This window comes from Dama dama, chromosome 12, assembly GCF_033118175.1.
Source record: "Dama dama isolate Ldn47 chromosome 12, ASM3311817v1, whole genome shotgun sequence".
Lineage (NCBI taxonomy): Eukaryota > Metazoa > Chordata > Mammalia > Artiodactyla > Cervidae > Dama > Dama dama.
This window is the reverse complement of record NC_083692.1, coordinates 6,478,357-6,504,721: the sequence shown is the minus strand read 5'-3', so window position 1 is coordinate 6,504,721 and position 26,365 is coordinate 6,478,357.

The window sequence follows — 26,365 nt, the reverse complement described above, 5'->3', positions numbered from 1 at the left end:
GGCGGCCGCGCCATCCGAGAGAAGATCTTGGAAAGAGAGTGAAAGTGTTAGTCAGTCGGTCATGTCCGGTTCTTTGGGACCCCAGGGACTCCGCGTGACCCCATGGCCCCCATGTGAGCGCGCCAGGCTTCTCCGCCTGTGGACTTCTCCAGGCAAGAATACTGTACGGGGTGTTGTTCTCCTCTCCAGGTTTCCTGCCTTGTAGGCGGATTCTTCACGGTCTGAGCCACCAGAGAAGGCCCATCAGCGTTTGGTGTGCATATTTTCATTTCAGACGCCTTATAATGGCATGCCCTGATTGACATTTCTAAAATGATCACCCTGGTTGTTCATGGGGATGGGGCGTGGGGGGAATTGTTAAGAGAAGTTCTTAGTTTGAATTGCTAAAACAGAATGCCATAAACTGGGTGGCTTAAAAAACAGAAATGTATTTTTCACAATTCTGGAAACTAAAGTCTGTGATCAGGGTGCCACCAGCTCGATCAGGCTGTGGCCGTGTTTGGTCATCTTCTTGCTGCCTGAGCACACGGTGGGTAGCAGGGAGAGGAGAAGTAAGCTCATCCCATTCATGAGCGCCCCATCCTCATAACCCAAACACCCCCAAAGGCTTCACCTACTGACATCACCCTGGGGTTAGAACCTTAACATGTGAATTTGGTTGGAGTGGAAGGCAGGGGACAAGGAGGGCACAAAAATACTCACTCTATGCAGAGAGGGAAGGTGGAACACTGATTAGCCGTTTAGTAAGTATTAGGATAATAGCAAGAGCTGATTGCTGTGTTAATGGAATGAATGAATTGAACCTCAAGAATGTTTGAATGAATGTTCAACATTGAATGTTTGGAACGAAGAGTTGGCAGGAATTGCTATGATGGTGTTGTTTAGAGGTGAGGGAAAAATCAAGGCCAGATGTCCAGGTTTTATGTTTGAACAATTAAATAAGATGATGTCATTTACTTTAGTGGGGAGGAGTAAAAGAGAGAGGGCATTTAGAGGGTGTATCAAGAGTTTTGAACTGATTTTTTGAGATGCTTTTAGACATCCAGGTGCAGATGGGTAAGTCAGTAGCTAAGCAGTTTTGAAGTGATGGTAGAGGTTTGGGAATATAGCTAATTGAGAAGTCTTAAAATCACAACAGATTTTCCACAAAGACTAGGGTAACCTTAATGGTTTAACGGGAACTTAGATCTGGATGTTTTCAGAAGAGGGCATGACAACCTTGAGGGATGGACCTCAGCAAGACCCGGTCCTCAGATATTCATGATCAGAAACTTGATATGTCTGCACATTGAGAACTGGTCTCTTTCTCAGAGAAATGCACACATCATTAAGTGCACATAGACTTTATCTTAATTTATACATTCTTATTTGTGGCCATATGGTACAGGTACTTTTAAAGCAAAAGTAACCTGTTGTTTTCATAGTAAGAATTTCTAAGACGAGATCAAATTGTCTTCTGGACCTTTCCTGTGGCAATCCTTTAATGCCCGTGTCCTCATGCCAATCTCACTATAATTAGAACTTCCTACAGTGAGACGAATGTGCTATGTATGATAATAGTTAACTTAAGGTAGTCTTCCTCTCTCCAGGAATTGTTTACCAATGGTACCATAAATACTTTGGTGAAGATTTTCTTTCTTGAAGAACCTTGGAATTGTATTTGAATGGATGTTTTTGTTACTTTCCCCTGAAAATCATGCTTTAAGGATCCTATTATTGACTAATCCTTTTTTTTTCTGATTAGCACATTCTTTCTCTGAATATATTAATGTATTCAATGAGATCTCAGTATCTTCAAAAATTATTGTACTTTAAATATATTTACATACATCTACATTTTGTATTGACTTAATATCTGAGCTTCCTGGTATCAATGCTATATTTTCTTTGGTGTAACTTCTTGGGGCAAACAATTTTTAATTCATTTTCCCAGTCGTGTCTGACCATATCCAACCCCATGGACTGTAGCCCACCAGGCTCCTCTGTCCATGGAATTATCCAGGCAAGAATACTGGAGTGCGTTGCCATTCTCCTCTCCAGGGGATCTTCCTGACCCAAGGATTGAACCTGGGTCTCCCACATTGCAGGAATATTCTTTACCATCTGAACCACCAGGGAAACCCTAATAGGTGCCTAATAAGATTGAGAATCACTGAAGAAACTTTTAGCAAAGCTTGCTTGTCCATATTTATCAAAATAACCACAAAGACTAAAATTTTCCTCCCTACCATGAATGGAAGAAAAATAAAATATATACATGATACGTTTGAATTATCGATGTATTCAATTAACCGTATTTTTGCCAACCTCAATATGTCAGGGAAACATGGTACTTTTATAGTAGTTTATTTCTTTAATTTCAGAACTCAGATGACATTATTTAAACATTCATTTCTTCCAATCTGGGAAGCCAGAAAAAATTATTTTAAAGTAATTGCAATTCATCTAACAACTTACAGATTACATTTGAAACCCCAAGCAATTCTGCTGCTTGTGAAATTTACTGGTTAGTAAATATTAAGCCAGGACCTAGAAACTCCTGTCTCCTAACATTCAATCTTTTAATACTGATAGTCAAGATTTCTTGGCTCTCTTTTATGAGAGTGATACTTTCTAGATGCTTTATGAAGAATATCTCATTTAATCAGCATACAAGTCTATAAGATAGGCTATTGTGTTCTCTCCCCCATAGAGCGGAAAGACTGAAGAATTTAGGGGAAAAACACTCTGCTTAAGTCTTCAGAACTATGAAGAGATAGCACAGGATTTGCACCAAGGGAGTATGAGCTTAGAGTTCAAAGCCCCGAAACCATAGTGGTAGATGATGGAAACTGCCATTCTGAGTGATTTTCATTTTCGTGACACCTCAGAAGCATGATCGTTCCTCTGAAGACTTTACATTTTTTAACTTATTAAACAGCTACCCATTTTCCTTTATAACTGACAGATTATATATATATATATATATATATATATATATGTGATACATATATTGTTTATATATATGATAGTTTATTATATATACATATATGTATATATAATCATATGAAGGAGTAGAGTAGTGATATAGTTCTTAAAGAAATAATTTACAGCTCAGCATTTAACTTTGCAAATGGGATCCTATACTCAGTTCAGGAATCATGATCAGATTTATATAATATTACCCAGCACACACAGTAAAGTTTACAACCTGACATATATACACTTTCTATATGCTGCTCACTAGCTAAAAAACATGCTATGTTAATAAAGTCAGGACAAAATGAGTTCTGAGAATTACTTCCTAATTTTGTTTGATTCCACAAGTATTTAACTTCAACCTACCTTGACTTTTTTTCCCCTTCCCTTTAGTAAAACTGCAACAAACATGAACCTTACAATGTTCCTATAACATTACCTTATCATGCAAAAAAAAAAAAAAAAGCAAAATGTATAAATGTGCTCAACTTCTTTGTTTCTCCCAATTGTTATAATAAATGGCATCTACTTTTTGTTATTTCATAGATATTCTGTTCAGTTGCTCAGTCGTGTCTGACTCTGCAACCCCATGGACTGCAGCACACCAGGCTTTTCTGTTCTTCATCATCTCCCAGAGTTTTCTCAGACTTATGTCCACTGAGTTGATGATGCCATCCAACCATTTCATCCTCTGTCATCCCTTTCTCCTCCCACCTTCAATCTTTCCCAGCATCAGGGGCTTTTCTAATGAGTGGACTCTGCATCACATGGCCAAAGTATTGAAGCTTCAGTTTCAGCGTCAGTCCTTCCAATGAATATTCAGGATTGATTTCCTTTAGGATGGACTGGTTTGATCTCCTTGCAGTCCAAGGGACTCTCAAGAGTCTTCTCCGACACAACTCCAAAGCATCACTTCTTCAGTGCTTAGCTTTCTTGGTCATTGTCAAATTTTCTTTTAGACAAAGGTCTCATTAGTATCTCATTTACAAAAGAAAACACTTCACTACCTCCTATTTAACCTTTATTCAACCACACTATGCCCTCAATACAATACATAATCTCAAGAAGTTGAGACAGTACATTATCTCTAGTGCTTTCTCTGAGACCTGTAGAAATACTGGAATCTTTAGTCACAGAGGTGAATAACTGATGCTACTTCCTACCACCTTGTTTCTAATAAACTGGAAGTAGCTTTCACTTGTTTTAACCATCACTAGTGCTCCAGGAGACCTTTAGGGTGCTTCTATCCTGACCTTTCTCTCTATCAATCTCTCTTTCTCACTGTCTCTCTCTCACTCTTCTCTTTTTCTTTCCTGTTCATAGTTCCTTTTGCTAGACAAGGGAAGCCCAACACTTCTAAAGTGGGTAGTCTATCCCTTCTCCAGTGGATCTTCCTGGGTCTCCTGCATTGAGGCGATTTCTTTACCAACTGAGCTATGAGGGCAGCCCCTTTTGCTAAACAACATGAGGCAAATTTCAGAAAGCAAGAATAAGATTTTTCTCTGAGACACCACTGTGTGTTTTTGGAAAAGCTTTCTTCTCTGCTATCCATGGAGCGGTTTACTGCCTGTATGCCATTCTCTGCAATTTGGCAAAGTCTTCCATTAAGAGTTTCTATCCCACTACTGTGAACTCCTAATATTTTGTCTGAAAGTTCTCCTGACTTTTGTCCTGGTGTGTAGCAGAGAAATTTCTCTTAATTAAATGTTCTCAAGTCAAGGATGGTAGTAAAATCCTTTTCTGTCGCTGAGACAATCCTACGTGCTCATCAACTCCTCCAAACACCACCAACAAACTACAGAGCAGGCCTCAGCCGCCTTTGTATGAAATGGTTACACGCTCACCAGCCCACTGGTGGTCGGACCAGTGTTCAACGCAATGTGGCGTTACCTGTTCAGACATTAAGGATGAGCAGAGAAACTTCAGGTCCCTGACCACTAAGTGCACAGAATCAAGGAAAACTAAACTGATGATAAATTTCTGCATTCTGTCACCAGTCCCTACAGTAAGTTACATAGTGTGCTGTTTTTCTAAAACCGATGTGATTATACAGAAAATGGGACTGAGCTAGATGTTACCAAAGGTCCCTTGCTTGAGTTTCTATGAGCTTATCTTTGGTTGCATATACTGGGTTTAGATTATCTTTTCCTGATACCACTTACTGAACCTCCAAATCCACACTGGAAACTCTTTCTCTGCAGTCCCAGTGATACCTTGTCAATGGCTGCACCCTATCTATTGCCACACAGTATTGTAACCATCTGTTTATCTGTGAAATGCCACTGCTAACCTCTCAGTTCACTCAGACCAAGAACTCTGGAGCCCAGCACAGACGGGACTATTATTATCGAGTAAATAATAAATCTTTTAGTGATCATATATGCCAAAGGATTGGGCTTCTAAACATATTTTACAACAAAATGACAGATAATTCTGTTTTGACCAGAATTCTCTCTTGTCTCTGAAATGGCTGCAATGTGCTGCAAGCTACAAGACCTTTACCAAAAGCAGATGTTGTGAAGTTGGATGGAACCGTCATTCAGACACGTGGAAACTCCACAACTCTCTGTCACTTTTTGGCAACTGGGACCATGTGTCTGCTCTGATATCTTGATTCAGAGACATAGACTATTTCAATCAGGGATGTATTATAAATATTTTATTTAAATCTCAAAATTACAAAGAATATAAACTTATATTTGGGGTCTCACATGGATAACTACCAATTCTATTATTCTGTGTTTAGCTCTTATCAGATTGGCAAATAGCATGTATTAGATCATATTAAGCTTTATTTAATATTATGAAAACCATTTTATAAATTTCATGTGGATATCATATATTTTTGGATGGTAAAATGTTAAGTTGGGGATATTATTACTAGTATTTTCAAATCATATCTGAAGCTGTACTTTTAAATTTCAACCAGGGCCAATGTAGGCTGATTAAAAAGCATCATGTGGTTTTACTAGTCACTGCATTTTTCTTAAAGAGTTGTATTCATGACTAAATGGAGGTCGTGACTAAATGACTACCAAAATGCTGTCAAATTAATACCCCTAGGAAATACTAGAATTTAGGAAGATGTTTCCAGATTTGCAAATATATACATATTTATCAAAGTAAATATTTTATCATATAAATATTTTATTACAACAAAATTTCAGACAAGTAATCACTCTAAAGATAAACAAAATCCTTACAAAACAAAATTAAATTTCTAACTATTGATGTTGGAGGTGGCAAATCCATTTAGTGAGAGGCAGCAGGAGTGTCCGTCAGTCAACGAGATAGTCAGCAACCAGGAAATAGAATGAGAAAGGAATAAGGTCAGGAAATTTTGTGACACTGTAGGAAGCCTGGGAGACCTGTTGGACAAAGTATTAAGGAGTTCAAGTAAGTTATTGAGAAACTGTTTAATTATGAAGTTACTTTAGTTTCACCTTTTCTGAATAGTAGCTTTCTTCTACTTTTCTGCCTTTTTGTCCCCAACTTCCTTTTCTACTTCTAATATGTTCGTGCAAAGACATTTTAGTTATGTCCAACTCTTTGTGACCCTATGCCAGGCTCCTTTATCCATGGGATTCTCCAGGCAAGAATACTGGGGTGGGTTGCCATTTTCTTCTCCAGGGGATCTTCCTGCCCCAGGGAGCGAGTCTGCCTCTCTTAAGTCTCCTCATTGGCAGGCAGTTCTTTACCACTAGTGCCACCTGGAAAATTCTAATACCATGTGCCTTTTCATGAATTCAGCGTAGTAACGTTATCTTCTCAATTCTATGATTCCAAATTCTTCAAAATTGATATTCTCTTTTTTGTAAAATAATTAATGATATCTATGGTGAGCATTTGAACAAAGCATTGGTATATGACTGATTTTTCTTTCATTTAAAATTCATCTTACATCTTAAAATGGAAATCTTGTAAGAGAAATAATTTCCTGAATCCATTTCTGCCTTCTAGTTTCTAGTCCAATGTAGAAGTGCCATGGCATTGATTGGAAACATACAGAAGATTCTAGAAAAAATCCATAAATCTAGAATCAAAAATACGAAGTGTTTTGGAACCCTAATATAAAATGTTTTTATTTATTGCATTTCATTATAGCTTTTTGACAAAACCCTAGAACCTGAGAGTTCTCTGCAAAAGATTTTGAATTGTGAGCAGCAAAAGTTTTTGAATTGTGAGCAACAAAACCTGATGCTTCTTATCACCAGAAAAATGGTGTTAAAAGCTTGTATTAGAATAGAACACGGATCATCTAATCTGTCCTATGTGTTGTGTAATTCTTTGACTATAGAAAAAAATATGTTGAAAGTAGTCACCCATATTTCTATTCGTGGTGATTAATTTCCTTATATATAAGCTGTTTTATAATTATTTTCTGAGTCGACTGAAATATATGCATAAAACTTTGTATGGTAGTGATCGCTAAATCATTCCTAATCAATAACAATTACATGACACTGTTTATATCAATTTTCTTGTACATAAATACTCCTCCGTGATTCACAGGCTTCCTTGGTGGCTCAGATGGGAAAGAATCTGCCTGCAATGAAAGAGACCCAGGTTCGATCCCTGGGTCAGGGAGAATCTGAGGAGAAGGAAATGGCAACCCACTCCAGTATTCTTGCCTGGAGAATTCTATGAACAGAGAAGCCTGACAGGCTACAGTCCATGGTGTTGCAAAGAGTAGGCCAGGACTGAGTGACTAACACTTTCACTTTCACTTTTGCCCATTCACTCTGATTGCCTATGGAAAATCTTACAGGCAGCTATCTTTCAGGAGATAAGTAAAGCAGTAGGAAAGATGAATTCATTTATTTTAGTCAGTTTGGACTACTATAATGAAGTCTATAGATTTGGTTTCTCAAACAACAGAAATGTATTTCTTGCAGTTTTGGAGACAGAAACCCAAGATCCAGGTGGCTGCTGGCTCAATTCAGATTTGCAGGTACCCATCCTTTCATTTTGTCCTCACATGGCGGAGACTGTGAACCCTCTTTCTCTTCTTATTAAGATATTGTTTGCGTCCAGAGGGTTCCATCCTCTTGATTTTATCTAAAAATACCTCTAAAGTCCCCACCTCTTAATACCATCCCCTTGGATGTTAAGGTTCCAATATACAGATTTGAAGAGGAAAGAGGGCATGAACATGTAGGCCATAACATCCTTAGATTACAAATTTAAAATGTTGTCAAACTAAAAAAAAAAAAAAAAGAAAAAATCCTTTTGTATTTGATGTATATTATAAAAAAGTGGCATGTTTTAAATATCAGTATTTTTACACACAAAAGGAAAACATATCAGAAGTGATGTATATCATCTCCAGATCAAGAATTTAAGAAATAAGTGTATCTCTTCACCCTCAGCCATTCTCACTTTTCTCTTTTCCTGCCTGGAGGCAGATAATGACATGTCTCTAGGGGAACAGGGAAGTCAAAATCTGGAAAGACTAGGCAGCTGACTCACCATATGGAGATGAGCCATCTGCTGAGAGCACCCTCTGTGAAGCAGTATATAAGAAATAAGCTTTAATTGCAATTGGACTGTTACCACCCATGTTGGATTATTTTGTAATACAGCCTTATGTTAATCACTCTTTTCTCTTTCTTCCTTTTCTAACACTTCTTGTATTTTTATGCTTTGACTGGATAAAATATTTCTCATGAATACTGTGCATAAAGTTGGAGTTTCACTTGTGAAAATTTTGGGTGACAATGTTGATATCATGTTAACTCATCCTCTCAAGATGGAAAGAATTTTCAATTTTTAAAAAGTTTTTTTTTCTTTGAAAATTTTTGGAGTCAATGATTAAATGACTAAATATTTAAAGCTTATGTTTAATCTTACAAATGCTAGAACAATAAACACTTGTATGGAATCTGGAATTTTGTTATGTCAATCTTTGCTCCAATTTAAAATTGTTTAAATATAGTAAACTCCAAAAGAGTATGTTTTTGTTCCCAAGATTATTCTGCCAAGGGTAACTTTTTGGTATTTGTATTATATGCCAGATTATGTATCTCTTTAACTACTCTTCTAGTTAATCAACAGCATTGAATTGTTGGAGCACTTAATTTTTGCAAAGAAAAACACATATAATTCTAACGATATCATTTTGGCAAAGATATTCCAAAAAAGATTTTACTCTAGTTGTGTCTGGATACTGATATATACTTAAACGTGACTACTCACGTATTAACCCTAAAGCTAAATGGGTTGCTTTGATTATATTTGATGTTTGGGGACTAATAATTATGAGCTTAAAAGTGCCATCACAGCAGTATTGATCGTGTACAAGATCACAAATGACAGAAATGACATGATGTGAGTATTTGACAGTTTCTTGGTCCAAAGCCTGAAGCCAACACTGAGCAGAAGATTTTTCCCAAATACTAAAGATGAAACTGAACATGTTAGTGTATGATTACTCCTTCCACAGTCAATGAGTTCACACCTCACTGCTTTCACACACAGCACACCCTTTCTCTCCATTTACCCTGTCACTACCTCATCTGTCTGATAAATCTTTGCAGATCCACATGGAGCAGCTGTGCTTTTCAAGAAATCCATCTTGAACATTGTTTTGTCAACATCTCAACCTCTATAATCTTATGTATGCCACTTAAAATTTAATTATTTGGTTGTATGTCTGTGTGTGTTGTGTATCTGATGAAAAGAGAAAGTCACTCAGTCGTGTCTGACTCTTTGTGACCCCATGGACTATACAGTCCTCGAACTTCTCCAGGCCAGAACCCTGGAGTGGGTAGCCTTTCCCTTCTCCCGCGGATCTTCCCGACCCAGGAATAGAACCAGGTCTCCTGTCCTGCAGGTGGATTCTTTACCAGCTGAGCCATCAGGGAAGCCTGTGTATGCTATAGTAGGTCAATAAATGTTTATTGAATATCAAAGTAGTATCTCTTTACAGGGTTTGGTTATAAAGAATTTCAGATTTTCTTTGACAGTTTCTTGTTAAATAGGAAAACATGAGCCCACATACTGCCAGGCATTAATCCCTAGTTTGTAATAAAATGCCTGCCTATGTGCCAGCTTATGACACTGAGACAGCTGATTGCTTTGAGCATGTGTGGGGATGATAGACTTACTGAGGTCAGAGGCATTTGCTTGGTTTCTGGAAACAGGAAGAGTGAGGGAAAGCACTCCTGGATAAAAGAGAGCTGAGGAAGCCCTGTGGTTCGGGGAAGATTCCCGTGGGAGAGCTGGGAGCGTTTACTTAGCAGCAGTTTAGAAAGTTTCCAGCAGTGGACGTGGCTCCTCTGCAGAATCAGAGTGGGCGTCTGAACACAAAGCAGGGATATTGCTTGAGGAGCTGATGATGGCTCAGGTGTGGACACGGTTCTCCGTGCTGAGTACCCTTTTCTCCACCCTGAGAGTCTCATCACCTGTGGTCTGACCCCTGGGGCCCAGAATAGGGATGATGCCAGTAACAAGGGCACTGTCTTTGACCTCTCGAGCAGTAACGGGGGCTTCTCCAGTTGCCGTGTCCCATCCTCACGTTTGGAAAAGGCCCTCAGCGTGTTCAGCCCCACCGTGCCCAGTGATACTTCACAGCCACCAGCGTCTGGCCAGAAACAGCTTTGCTTGCAGCAAGCTCTCCCATCAGAGCAAGGCCAGCCGGGGAAGTGGCCCCGACTACATAACACCAGGGGCTTCCCAGGCGGCATCCGTGGTAAAGACCCTGCCTGCCACTGCAGGAGATGTGGGAGATGCAGGTTGGAACCCTAAGTCGGGAAGGTTGTCTGGAGGAGGAAATGGCAGCCCACTCCAGTATTCTTCCCTGGAGAATCCCATGGACAGAGGAGCCTGGTGGGCTACAGTCCATAGCGTGGCAAAGAGTCAGAAATGACTGAAGTGACTTAGCAGGCATGCAGGCATATGGCACCGGGGATATACGGCGCTAGACTCATCAGGCAGGCTGTTGTAAGTAAATACAAAAGGATATTCAAGGAACAACTCTCATTTGAAGAAAATCCAGAGCACAAAAGAGAAAGGCCAGCATCAGAAGAAAAGACACCAGAACAGAGAGGAAAACTGGGTTAAAAATAAGCCAAATGTTTAAATATGTTCTGATCGATATCTTCAGAGGAGTATATTGCATCAATAGAACAAGAGTTATCAAACAAGGAAGATAAGCAATTAGAGATTAAGCAGTACTCTTATTGGCAAAATTACAGAAAAAACAGATGTGCTGAAAATACAGTTGAGGAACTCTCTGGAAAGCTGAAAGAGATGATAGCATAGTTAAAATCTTAGTCATAGGAGTTCCAAAAGAAAGAGAAAGAAGGGGATTCGCCGGCTAGGAATTTCAGTGGTTGAGACTCCATGCTTCCAAGGCAGGAGACAGTATTTGCAACTCTGGTTAGGGAACTAAGATCCCACATGCAGCTGAGAATTTCAAAATGAACAAAAAAAGAAACAGGAAGAGACGATTAAAGGAAGACGACAATCAAAGCAATAATAAGAGACAGTGTTACAGGGCTGAAGTGAGGCAAACATCTTCAGACTTCTTAGACCCATTGAACAGCGGACAGGACAGAGGCAGACCGACCTATACACAGAGTCTGAAAGCTGGCACCATGTAGAGTGAACCCTTGAAGAGACATATTAAAACCATTTACCTACCAAAGAAACAAAATGATAATAAAGTCATATGCGTCTGTTATTAAAGCAGAATCTAGAAAAAGCTGGAAATTACTTTGAAACAAAATAATCTTGAACCAAGGGTAATTATATATGTTGAAGATTAAATGAATGTTGTAGTTAAGGATACACCAAAAAAAAAAAAAAAAAATAAAGAATATCTTCATCTTTTATGTCACACTTTGAAATTTATCTTTACAAGCAAATCTGTCTTTTAACTCACATCTAATGTATGTGTGCTTTCCTTTTTGTACTTAAAAAAAATGTCATTCCTGTGAAAATCCCTACATTTACTTGTATCAACTATTTTCTCAGTACATTTTCTGTCCCTTCTAGTAGGTATTTGGGGCATAGACTTATGTGGAAGTCACTCAATAAATTGTAGGGATAAGCAAACCCCTCATTCAGCTGATTTCCATATGAGAGTAAAAATTAAAACAAACTAAAAAAAAAAAAAGGGAGCAACTCTTTGATTGAGGTCCCATCAAGGATCAAGTGTTTTATTTATATTTTCCTTAATTTTCATGACAATCCTGTCCAAGTTTCAGTCATTTGCTGTTTACAGATGACAAAACCAAGATTCAGAGACTCACTGGATTCAGCAGGACACAGGCTACGTCTGACATGTGCTCCTTTCCTCCCCTGCCCTGTGATGCTGGTTTTCACTTTAAGGTTCCTAACTGGGATTTGAAATTTGAAGGACTGATTGGTGAAAAATTCAGTCCTTTGTGGAAACTTTTTTTTAACAATCTGGGCTGAATTAAACTAAAGGGAACAGAGATTGCAATACATGTTTTCTTCAGATCTTATGAAAGACCTGGAAGAGAAATACCAGCAGTGCCACATGCAGTGGAAAAATAAACGGGGTTGCTCCACTCTGCATGTGTCGCAATAAATTATTAATAGATGCGGCGTCTTGAGACATTTCAAATGAGGCTGCTGATAGAAGGTTTGCACAGATTAGATGTTCAATAAAGGCTATTTTGCTGTCATACTTCGCATTTTGCGTTCGAGGTCTCTAAAATATGAAAACAAGGCTACTGTGCTGATTAGAGTGTACTCAAGAAATCTACTCAGAGATTATCCAAATTTAAAACCACAGGCCACTTCAAAAAATAAGATAACTTTTCATTGTTATATTTGGATCAGTTGGTGCAGTGGATCTCCAACAGAATCACTGAAAGATGCTAATCCCACCTAGCACTCAGACTCTTAGACAGAATGAGCTACAAAATGTGTAGAGCCCAGTGAAAAAAATGAAAATGTACAGTCCCTTTTTTAAAATTACTAAGAATTTTAAGGCATAGATGGTAGACCATTAAACCAAAAGTGGGAGATTTCCAAACAGGGGGCCCCCTGTGGCTCATGTGCCCAGGAGGCCACACTACTAGGTAAGGTAAAAAGGGTCACTCAAACAGGGCAGACAGCCTGCAAGGAGCTGAATTCCTTCTCTGAACACCAAGCATCCTTGTCCCACTGCCCTGAGCCTGCTCTGCTTGACCAAATCTTTCAACGCTAAAATTTACGAGTGATCTGTGACTCAAGCTACTTTAAACAAACCATTCTGCATTCCAGTAAGCTTCCTTCCTGGATTAGGACTGTCAATAATATTTGCGCAAGGCTCTCAGTTGGGATACCTAGTCCTGCTCCATTCTTCCTTGCCTTTCCCCGCTCCTTTCCTTGTACGTCCTGGAAGTCACCCTTTCCTTTTGTAATCAGTGACTCCACGCATTGATTGGCCTTCCTGTTGCATTTCTGTAAAGAGGGCAACAGGTTGTATGAATTTATTGCTCCACAAACTTGAATCTACTTATTACTATTAGTTATTACAGAGAGAGAGAAACTGCTCACTTATCTACATCCTCACGATGGTAGAGCTGGATCTCGATTTTTTCTGCAATGTTCTTTGCTGCGTTACGCCTATTGTTTCAAGCACACAAACATGAGCACTGAGGCACAATCAGGGTGAGTCCCTCAGTAAAAACCACACAGTCCCTTTATGCAAGTGCCAGCTATGAGATCTCAGTCTCTGACCATCTTTGCTGCGGTCCATCTCCCCCAATTTTGCCCGTCTGTTTTAACTCCCCTTAGTGTGGTGCATGAATACTGCTCTAAGATTTAGGTGAAGGATTATACATAAAGGGCTGCTCCTAAAGTTCTTTCTTTTTCTGCAGCCCTAGTAAAATGCTTCTTCTCTTCTCAAGCCATTTTTCTGTGAAAGCTCTTTAATGCAATATATTTCAACAATGCTATGATCCTTTTGATAGAAATGGCATGGAAGACGGGCTAGGTCCATGACATGCTGTGGTGAATAAATCTGCTGCATTAATGCAATGATCTTAAATAATTATAGCCATTAATTCTTATATACTATTTCCGCATGCCAGGCACTTTTCTAAATGTATGACATATGCTAACACATGTAATTTTTATAACAAACCTGAGATAATAGATACGCAATTCTCCCCTTTTTACAGATGAATAAACTGAGGCACAGGAAAATGAAACAATTTGCCCAGATGATGTGATGATAATCTCAATGTTATATCATTTCTTTCTTGTGGATTCCTTAATCATTCGGATATGACCTAAGTCTTCAACATACAAATAAATGCACTGTTTCTGCTGTTGGTTTGATATAGAGATCTCTTGAGGTCCTTTCTATGTCTAAAATTATATGATGTTGGGGAAGAAAACATCAGTTCAAAAAGACATTCAGATAATTCCCATTAGCTATCAACAATGTAATTACGTGTTGTTTTTATTTTTTTCTTGCTTTTACAGGTTTTTAAGAAATTAAATGATTGCATACAAAATGAGGAAATTTTGTCCTCATTTAATCCTTACTGTGAATATAAGCACAATGATTTCATTATTCTGAATCTATTGATTGCTCTTGAAATGTCCTGCTTCTATAATTAAGACATGCTGTAATGAACTACGTTCTAAATCTTTTCTTCAATAATGTTTTTGGATTTATTTTTAAGTTGTCCTGGTTTAAATATAATAGTACCTCACACAATTTGAGGTTTTCAGGTAAAGCATAGTTTATTTGGGTGTTCTTGTTAAACAAGCCTGATTCAAAGTAAAATGTGTCTGATAATGTTCCCCTTCAGGATAGCTTTTTATATTGCTTACTCATCCCTCAAAAACATTTCTCTGCTGGGTGACACTGCATAAATTAAGCTGCTGATTTATGTTATAATTAGTTGTATGGTGCAGTATCTTAAAATAATTTCTCACAGGAAAATTGCCTTTTCTTTTAGAGAAAAATTGTTTTAAATGTTTTAAATACTTAAAACCATTTGGCTGAAAAAGTCTGTAATTAAAGGACAAAATGCCATCTGCATATGTCAAAGATATTGCTACAAGGTATTAGCCAGTACGTTTAAATTATTTGGAAAACAGTATGTATTTTAAAATATCTATACATTTTCAAAATATTTTTAAGATCCTAAGACTATTCTTTAGTCTTTTCTAGTTATCCGTATTTCCATAATGTGTTTCTAAAAAATTGTATACACATACATACAAACACACACAGTTTAAATAATTAATTGCATCTGTTCTAAGTCAAATATCTGCTTTAGACTTCCATGTATTGTAGAAATAAACTGAGAAACAATAACATTTTGTGCAACAAAGAATTGTTTAAGGGAAGTAAAATGCAAGCTACAATCTTGAAGGAAATATCTGCAAATATATATTGGCAAAGAACTTCAATCCAGAGAATATAAAAAACTCTCTAAATTAAACAGTAATAAATGGGCAAAAAAATTGAAAAGATACTTTACTGTAGAAGATATATGATGACAAATAAGCACTTGAAGACATGTTCATCATTGACCATTCTCTAAATACAAAGTAAAAACCTAGTGAGATACCACTACATGAATGTAAGATGGCTGAAAAATACAGACAATATCAACTGCTGATGAGAATGTATGAAATGAGAATGTGTGATTCTCATGCAATGCTAATAGGAATTAAAATAGGACAATTATTTAGCAGTCTCTTAAACAGCTAAACATGCAATTTAATAGGAAAAATACTGGACATTTTCTTGTAAAATTAACATACAACCTAGCTATGACAATTCGGGGTATTTACTCTAGACAAGTAAAAATGTATGTCCCAACAAAACATTAATATTCTTTGCAGTTTTTTTTTTTTTTAATAATAGCTCCAAACTAGAAACAATTCAAGCAAATGTATTGCAGTGGGTAAATGGTGAAATAAACTGTGGTATACCCATACACTGAAATATAACTCATCCATAAAAGAAACAAATTACTCATATAGACAATAATTTGTTTGGATTTCAAGAATGTTTCACTGGGGAAAACAAGCCAGTCTCAAAAAGTTATATACTATATGGCTCCATTTATATATCAACCTTGAAATCAAATGTTAATGATGGAGAATAAATCAATAGTTAACAGGTTTAGAGGAGGGGAAGGCATTCTAATGGATAAATGTTATAAGTGAGTTTCTTTGTGGTGATGGAACAAGTCCATATCTTGATTGAATAGTCACTATACAAATCTACACATATAATAAAATGTCACATATTTACACATCAAAAAATGAGTTTTATTTAAAAGCTGGTAAAATCAAGTAAAGTCTGCATGTCGTATGTCAATAGTATGGTACATGCATGCTAGGTCGCTCCAGTCATGTCTGACTCTTTTTGACCCTATGAACTACAGCCCACCAGGCCGCTGCATCCATGAGATTCTCCAGGCAAGAATACTAGGATAGTTGCCATGCCTTCCTCCAGGGGATCTTCCCAACCCAGGGTTTGAACCCACATCACTTTCATATCCTGCCTTGTCAGGCAAGTTGTTTATCATTGGTGCACCTATGAAGCCCCAGTTATACGGTACAAACGTTAATTTCCTGCTTTTTGGGGTGTGCTGTGGTTATATAAGATATTACCATGGGAATAACTGAATGAAGAGTATACAGAAACTCACTGGGATATTGATGCAACTTCTTCAGGTCCATAATGATTATTAAATAAATATGTTGAGTAAATAAACTCAGAATATTTATGTACTATTAAGCCATATAGTGAGGAAGGCATGGCAATGCACTCCAGTATTCTCACCTGGAGAATCCCATTAACAGAGGAGCCAGGCGGGGTACAGTCCATTGGGTTGCGGACTGGGATACGACTGAGGCGACTTAGCATGCATGCTGCAAGCCATGTAGTACGCACTTCAAATTAGAACGACAACTTATTACCTACGTAATAGGTTCTAAAGCAGGTAGAAACTGCAAAATGATGTCTGTGAAGTTTGACTGTTTTCTCTGTGAAAAATATACTCATATAACTTCCTGAGCAGTACACAATCTTTAAAATAAGTGTGTATATGAATTAAAAGGCACATGAAAGGGAGAGTGTTAGTCTCTCTGTCGTGTCCGACCTTTGCGACCCCATGGACTATAGCCTGCCAGGCTCCTCTGTCCATGGGATTCTCCAGGCAAGACTATTGGAATAGGTTGCCATTTCCTTCTCCAGGGGATCTTCCAACCCAGGGATTGAACGCAGTTCTACCGCGTTGCATGTCTGAGCCACCATGACAAACCAAAGTGGCGTATGAGTTAAACTATCTTCTCTGTGGAAAATATACTCAAATAACTTCCTAAGCAGTATACAATCTTTAAAATAATTGGGTATATGAGTTAAAAGATATATGAGCTAAAATAAGTGGGTATACGAATTAGAATAGGTCATCATTTTAGAAAGAACTTTTATATTTGGAATTTAGTAGGTATTTTAGCTAAATTGAAAGAAAATTATGTATGGAATGGAAAAATAATCACATCTATATTATTTCATAATTTTCTTACTTTATACTGATGAAATATATTTCTAGCTAAATTTTGTCATATACATGGATTCATCTTAGAGAAGAAGATAACAATGAAGTATGATAAAGAATGTAATTTGCTAATTTGATCACAACTCATTTTTCTCACTTGTGGTAGACAGAAAAATTTCCCTTCTGTACCCTTGTTCCACTTGCCCGTAAATGGTTTCATGGGCCATATTTCTGAAATGAAGCAGAGAACTAAGTAGACAGAGAAGTGTTCATTTCTGGTTTTAGTTCTCCTATTTTCCTGAGACTGTTGATTTTCATAGTAAAAGCATTGTGTTGAATGGCTCCTTTGTGAAAAATCTATTATAATATATATTTTTTTTCAAGCAGACTAATTACCTAACAACAGGAACAGTGCATTACAGAAAACTCACTATTATCTTTTCTCAAAAGAAACAGAACTTTTCAGAAGAGAGAGGAAATAAATCAACAAAACACAAAAAGCAGTATGTTTGAGGACAAAGGAAATTCAATGAAAGAGACACCATGATGGCTGATTCTTTGTCACGAGGACTGGTGATTACTGTTAGAATAAAAGGGCAAATCGTTATTAGATATTTTAGGTAATTACTTCAATAAATTGTTTCCTTTCATACTGAAGACCATATCTGACTTTGATGAGATTTTTTTTTTTTAATGTGTGCTTCAAAAGAGAGAGAGAAAGAAATCTTCAGAATATGATATCAGAAGATGTCATCCAAATAATTTTAAGATAGTAGATTTAGGTAGTAAATCTATAGCAATAAAAAAATTCTGATTATTGTAGCATGCATTATTACTTATAAAATAAATAGTTGCTATATCCTTGAATAAAATACTTTGGAACACTTTTTTAAAGCAACTGTTTATTGAGCTCCAGGCTTTTTACTGGACACTTGAGACAGAGACATGAATAAACATGGCTCCTTTCCTTGAGAAAGCTATATTTAAATGGACAGAAACATAATACCATTAGCATATTGTAGTAGATTGAATTATGTCCGCTAAAAAGATAAATCCAACTGCTAACTTTTGGTTTCATGAATATGACCTATATAGAAACTGAATCTTTGCAGATGTAACTCATTTAATGGTCTCACGCTGATACCTCACTGGATTTAGAGTGAGCTGGAAATCTGATGACTGGTGTTCTCATAGGAGTAGGGGAGGACACAGAGACCCATGAGGGGAAAAAAATGCCATGAGAAAAGGGAGACTAGAAAGCTTTACTTTATGTCGTTTTCATCCTGGGACAAGCAAACACATTCTCCTGAGAAAGGCAGGTGTACAAGAGTGCAAATAGAAACATGAAGATGTAGGAATGGACTAGGCCCACTAAATCTTCTGCTTTATTCCAAGTAAATCCAAGGTATGGAAAAATATATTCCACCCTTTTCATGGGAGGCACTCTGAAGTTTCATGGGAAAAGATAAGAATAAAAGATTTGTTGAAAGAGGCCATTAATACAATCAGCCATACTTGTCCAGAGGGTGCAACGTATTCCCACATTTTCTGTTGCATTTCGGAATATTTTCCTCCCTCAGACTCTAAGTTATTATATCTCACTTCTTAGATCTCTAATAAATGGATTGCCCTTGGGTTCAGTCCTTGAAGCCCTTTTCTTTTCTACATACTCTCCTTTTAAGTTTTTTCATCTAGATTCCTAAGCCACAGATAATACACATTCCATAAAAGAAGGGGTTTTTTAACAGATATGATCCATGTGTATATACAAGAGCTTGGCCCACATATATGCTCATCCATTAAAATCTATTTTTGAATGAATGAATCTGTAAATCAGCATGATGATGACTCGGGGACTCCTTTGTTAACCTCTCCTTTGAACTCTAGACACGTATATCCTGCTCTCTTTGATATATCTGTTCCAATGTCTTTTAAGGATTTCATGTTAACCTTTTGGTTAACTACATTTGGTTAACTAAGTTTTTGGTTGAACAAGTTACAAATCTTTTGGTTAACCTTTAGTTAACTAAATTACATGTCTTTCCTGCCAGTCTTCTACAAATAAGCAAATGGCAAATCCATCTTTCCACTTAGTAATACCGAAAACCTTGAAATTGTCTCTGATTTCTCTCTTTCTTTCTTGCCTGATATTAGTAGTACATATGTGTATGTCTGTAACCACTTTGGAAGTTGGTTTGGCAATTTCTTATTAAGTTAAACATTCTCATAGAGGCGTTTTTCATATTAGCCCCATGCTGGAAACAACCCAAATACCCATTAACAAGAGACTAGATGAACAAAGTTTGGATATTCACACAATTAAATGCTACCCAGAAATAAAAGGGAAGAATTTATTGATGTATGCAACACCATGGATGAACCTCAAAAACACTGTGCTGAGTTAAAGAAATCAGGATAAAAAGGAATACATATGATTCCATTTATATAAGTTTCTGGAATAGGCATAACTAATTTATGAGGAAAGTAATCAGAACAGCATTTGCCTGGGGGCCATTGATGGACTGGGAAGAAAAATAATGAATATTTCTGGAATGATGAAAAAGCTCATGCAAAGATACAATGTATGTTATTGCAGGTATAAGAAATTGCCAAAATTCTCTGGATTCTAAGCTTCGGTGTATGCATTTCACTATACATACTTTTCCCTTTTTTCCCCAAAGTAGATAATCCATTGAAATATCTTTTTTAATTTCCCTTTTTTCTCTTCATTATATATATATATATATATATAGCATGTATTATATATATTATGTACAATGCTTTATATTTAAGTAATATATTGCATAGATTTGCATGTTATAACTCTATCATGATATATTATATCATGTGTGCTTCTGAAATTTGCTTCAAGTTTCTTTTCAGGGGGCAAAGTAATCAGATTTAATGTAATTAAATTCATTAACCTTTCCTTTCAGTTTACAGTTTACTTTGGTTGTTTGTTTAAAACTTTCAATTCCACCCTGAACATCTAAAAATATCTTTAATAATTTCTTTTCTTAAGTTTTGGTTTTTAGATTTAAGTCCTCTGACCACCTAGTAAGGATCTGATATCACTTATTTCCATTTGGATAACAGATTGTTACAGCATCGATTATTGAAGATGTCACCTTTTTTTTTCTTTTCCCTCTGAACTACCCTGTTCTGTCATATATAATTTCCTGTAAATATGTGGAGTTCTGTTTCTAGAGTCTTACTATGTTGTACTTCTCTACCCTTTTGGTACTATCACACTGTCTTAATTTCTAGAAATTTTTCTAGTTACACTGTATTTAAGTCAATACATACTATACCCATCAATTCCTTGGTTGCTAAGATAATTTATCAACAATGGGTTGATTATAAAGTCTTTGGAATACAGTATCAAGATTATTTCTGATGTCAAGTCTCTTAACATACATTTGGTTATAGTTTCTCCTTTTTCATTCTCTGAATAGGTTTGTATAAGATTGAAATCATGTGTTTAAATGTTTCATACCACCATATAAATTATATGAATCTAGCATTTTCATATTTTAAACTAAGTATTCCATGTATTTGATAGTTATAATACTATTAAGCTATTTATCTTTGAGTCAGTTTTTTAGTTGGCAATTTGTGGCTCTTTGTCTAGGCTATTTTGAATAGTCAAAAACATAGAGGGTGTCTACATGCTTAGATGCTCGTGTGTGTCAAGTTGATTAGGCTATGATGTCCAGTTATTCAATCAAACACATATCTAGGTACTATTGTTGAAGTATTTTGTGGATGTGGATAAATTCTATAATCAGACAACTTTAAGTAAAGGAGATAATTATTGATAATTTAGTTAGACCTTATCCAGTCAGTGGAAAGGTCTTAAGAAAAAAAAAAAAGTAGATATTTCAGAGAATGAGGAAATGATTGCAGCAATGGGTCCTGCTCAAAATCCTCAGCATCCCAGCCCTTTTTACAAATACTGAACTTGCCAGCCCCCACAATAGGCATAAGTCAATTCTTTGAAATCTCTTTGCTCCTACTGGTCTGTTTCTCTGGAGAATCTTGACCGATACGTATCTCAGTTGAGAGCTCCTTTTTCAAGCTCTATCTTCGTCCTTTCAACTTCCTCAGTCAGAAGCTCCTCTAAGTCAAGGCTTCAAACTGTGTTGAGCAGCAGACACCTTACAGCCTTTACTTCAAACCTTGTCTTTTGGTTCAGTCACCAATCTCTCTCATAAACCACTTTTCATCCTCAGTAGATCAGAGGAGCCAAAATTTTGGTCCCACTGCCTTTTTAAAAAATCCAGCAAACTGATATGTTTCATCCTGATCATGATTTTGGGCTGCAATTCCTCAGGATATTTATCTTGATTTTGAGGCTAGATCATCTTCCTTACATATTATAGTAGAATTTGTGCATCAACGTATTCTGCACTATATCCCTCATTTACTCTTCCTACACACAGTATATCTATACATTTAGGAAAATCTTATTATATTTGTTTTATTTTTTGGAGGGAAATATAACTTTAAATGACTTTCCACTGATTAGGTACCTGCTATTTTCCTTCTATTATAAGCATTTAAGATGAAAGAGTTTGAGATAAAACTTTATAGTGATGTGCCATATGAAGAATGAATTTTAGGAAATGGTTGACCAGTTAGAGCAGAAAAAAACTATGCATTGTATGTTTTCTCTTTTAACCTTCTACTTATGTCTGGCGTCTTATATACATAACATAATAGCATAGGTTGATAATAATGAAAACTCAACACTTAATTGAGGGTAAAAATGTCTTGAGAATCCTCAAGGTTAACCCTGAATTTGTCTATAAACAAGAATTCTACCTTTGGGAAGAAGGTTAATTATAAACATATCCAATGGATTGGCAGGTTCACTTGGATTTATCAATTTGTTTCAAAATATCTATTTTACAGTGTTACTGTGAGTCATAATAAAGGATGAAAAAAATGCACATTTGGGCCTGACACAGGGAATAAAATCCTCTGAAGGCAATTTACAGGAAGAAGAGAGTGCAGAGATGTATTCCTAAACTGGGAGAAGCTACAAACTGCTAAACAAATGAGCACAAAGCTTATGGTATAAGGATGGAGTTCACCAGGTTTGCCTCTCTAAAAATAGTTTTCAAAAATATCATTCCTATAAAAGATTAGGGGCTTCCCTTGTGGCTCAGCTGGTAAAGAGTCTGCCTGCAATTCAGGAGACCTGGGTTTGATCCCTGGGTTGGGAAGATCCCCTGGAGAAGAGAAAAGGCTACCCACTCCAGGATTCTGGGCTGGAGAATTCCATGGACTATATAGTCCATGGGGTCACAAAGAGTCTGACTCAACTGAATAACTTTCACTACTACTAAGATATGCAAGGCTAGACTTGTGATCACCACATGTAGAAAACTGAGATGTGAGAAGACTGAGCCTAACTCACTTGCAAATCTTTTTTTTGGCCCTGCAAAAGAACTCAACTCATGGAACTTAGTTTTCACTAAAGCAATATATCTCTAAATCATATGGAAATAGATTTTGCAGAGATATTCACATGCATAACATAGAAAAGAACCATGTAGATGGTATCAAAATGTTAAAACTGGGTACCACATCTGGAAAAGCAGTCATAATTTGTCATCTCAGGAAGCTACACTGATCTATGTTTGTTTGCTGCTTTGATTTCTCAAAAAGATTAAAAATTATGATATTGCTAATGAGTTCAAACTTCGAGTGATGTGCTCAAACTAAAATTTTTCAAATGTGCTTACTGTTCTCAAATTCCAGTAGAGGAGACTCTTCATGCTTAATAATTCCCAATAGGTTTATAGTTCAAGGTCAACAATCTTTAGAATGTAATGTATACTGAAATGTGAGAATCATAAAAAGTATAAGGTCTATGATATTTAAAATCAAAATCGATTATTAGGTGCACATTACTCATAATATCTATAGAGAAAGTCGCCCAGTCATGCCCAACTCTTTGTGACCCCATGGACTGTAACCCTCCAAGCTCTTCTTTCCATGGAATTCTCCAGTCAAGAATACTGGAGTGGGTAATCATTCCTTTCTCCAGAGGATCTTCCCAACCCAGGGACTGAACCTGGGTCTCCTGCATTGCAGGCAGATTCTTTACCATCTGAGCCACCTATTTTTCAAATGCACAGAAAGATTATTTTATAATTTACAATGTGTGGAAGGTGATTTCTAGAACTTTGAAGAACTATGCTACCTCTCAATTAAAATATTAGTCATAAGCTGTGGAGAAAAATTAAAAAGTCAATAACATAACCGTTGAATATGTAACAATAAACTGACTATGTTGTTATTCAGTCACCAAGTTGTGAACCAGGCATGGAACAACAGACTGGTTCCAAATCGGGAAAAAGAGTACGTCAAGGCTGATATTGTCACCCTGCTTATTTAACTTACATGCAGGGCACATCATGCAAAATTCTGGGCTGGGTGAAGCACAAGCTGGAATCAAGATCAGTGGGAGAAATATCTCGCAGGAGAAATAATCTCAGATACACAGATGACACCAGCCTTATGACAGAAAGTGAAGAAGAACTAAAGAGTATCTTAATGAAAGTGAAAGAGGAGAGTGAAAATGCTGGCTTAAAACTAAACATTAAAGAAACTGAGGTCATGGCATCCGGCCCCATCACTTAATGGAAAATAGATAGGGAAGCAAAGGAAACAGTGACAAATTTTATTCTCTTGGACTCCAAAATCACTGCAGATGGTGATTGCAGCCATGAAATTAAAAGATGCTTGCTCCTTGGTAGAAAAGCTATAACCAAACTAGACAGCATATGAAAAAGCTGAGACATTACATTGCTGACAAAGGTCCATCTAGTCAAAGTTATGGTTTTTCCAGTAGTCGTGTATAGATGTGACGGTTGGACTACAAAGAAAGCTAAGCACTGAAGAACTGATGCTTTTGAACTGTGGTTTTGGAGAAGACTCTTGAGAGTCCCTTGGATTGCAAGGAGATTAAACCAATTGATCCTAAAGGAAATCAGTCCTAAATATCCTTTGAAAGTGAGAGAGTCAGTTCCTAGGTAGGTTGATAAGAAGTCCAGTGGTCCCCAAGGAGAGAGGGGTCTGGAATTCTCAAGGAGGAAGAAAAGACAAACTTTTTTTTCCCTCTACATTCCTTAGTTTTAGTCACATAAAATGTTTTCATCTTTAAGCCTGGAACTGAAGATTACACAACTAACAACTCAGTTTGGACTCTGTACTAAGTATAGCAGAGATGTATCCTGCTTGAGGACAGTTTCTCCTTCCTGAGGGCCTCCTGGCTAATTCTGTTATCTTGAAATGTGGATTGTGGGAGTGGGTCTCTTTGCAACCTCCGGACATTCTTTTGATTCATTGTAATAGGGGGCACTCTTTCTGAGCCTTCTGATGTCTATGTCAGAAGCTTTCTCTATCCCTTTTATACTTAAATAAAACTCTATTACAGAAAAGCTCTGAGTGATCAAGCCTCGTCTCTGGCCCCAGATTGAATTCTTCTCTTCTGGAGGCCAAGAATCCCAGTGTCTTTTCGTGGGTCAACAACAACCTTTCAAAAGGACTGATGCTGAAGCCGAGGCTCCAATGCTTTGGTCCCCTGATGTGAAGAACTGACTCTTTGGAAAAGACCCTGATGTTGGGGTAGATTGAAGGCAGGAGGAGAAGGGGATGACTGAGAATTAGTTGGTTGGATGGCATCACCAACTCGATGGACGTGAGTTTGAGCAAACTCTGGAAGTTGGTGATGGACACGGAAGCCCAGTGTGCAGCAGTCCTTGGGGCTGCAAAGAGTCGGACATGACTGAGCTACTGGACTGAACTGCCTGAACTGAATTTGTATCCTACTCTTCACTACCCCATGGTCTGCAGCGCCCCAGGCTTCCCTGTCTCTCACCATCTCCCAGAGTGTTCCCAAGTTTATGCCCGTTGAATTGGTGATGCCATCCCACCATCTCATCCTCGGTCACCCTCTTCTCCTGCTTTCAATCGTTCCCAGCATCAGGGTCTTTCCCAGTGAGTCAGCTGTTCACATCAGCAGCAGACTATATTTATAAACTGCCAAAAGTGATGAAATACAGAAACAAGCTGTGCCTTCTAATAGAGTTAATGTACCCGAAGTGAGGTTTTTAAAATCTTCCACATTTGAGGCTTAACTGTCTCCTCTCTGATAACATGCCCCTGACCTTGAATAATCTGATTGATCCCTTTTTATATATAGTTTTGTTTTATCATTGCATTTAACTGAAAAAAATAGAAATGTATTTTTAAGTGTTATTTCACAGTATGGAAAATGTGAACAGCTCTACAGAAACCCAGGCTTCAACTTCTCAAGGTGACTTTAATCTACATTTCCACAGAAAATGAGAGTATATATTGTCATAATGTGTTTCTATGGTAACTATTTTTATGCTGCAAATAAACTAATGAATCTCACAAGAAGATTGCCCTTCTTGGGCTTTAGACAAATGACTGTGTCTTTTTATTTACCTACTCTGAATGTTTTTCAGCATCCATTATTCTGATCTTGGCTCACTCAAAAATACCGAAAGGACTGAGGTAGTTTGAGGCTCGAAGCAACACGTAGTTGACTGAGCAGGTTAGATAAGTGATTTAACTGGGAAACAATAGATCACGATTAGTTTTATTTCAGGGTTTGCATGCTAAGTTGCTTCAGTTGAGTCAACTCTTTGTGACCCTATTGACTGTAGCCCTCCAGGCTCTTCACTCCATGGGATTCTCCAGGCAAGAATACTGGAGTGGGTTGCCATGCTCTCCTCCAGGGGATCTTCCTGACCCAGGGACTGAACCCACATCTGTTATATCTCCTGTATTGGTAGGCAGGTTCTTTACCATTAGTGTCACCTGGGAAGCCCATTTCAGGGTATATTGGAATCAAAACCAAGGTTTCCATAGAGGCAGTG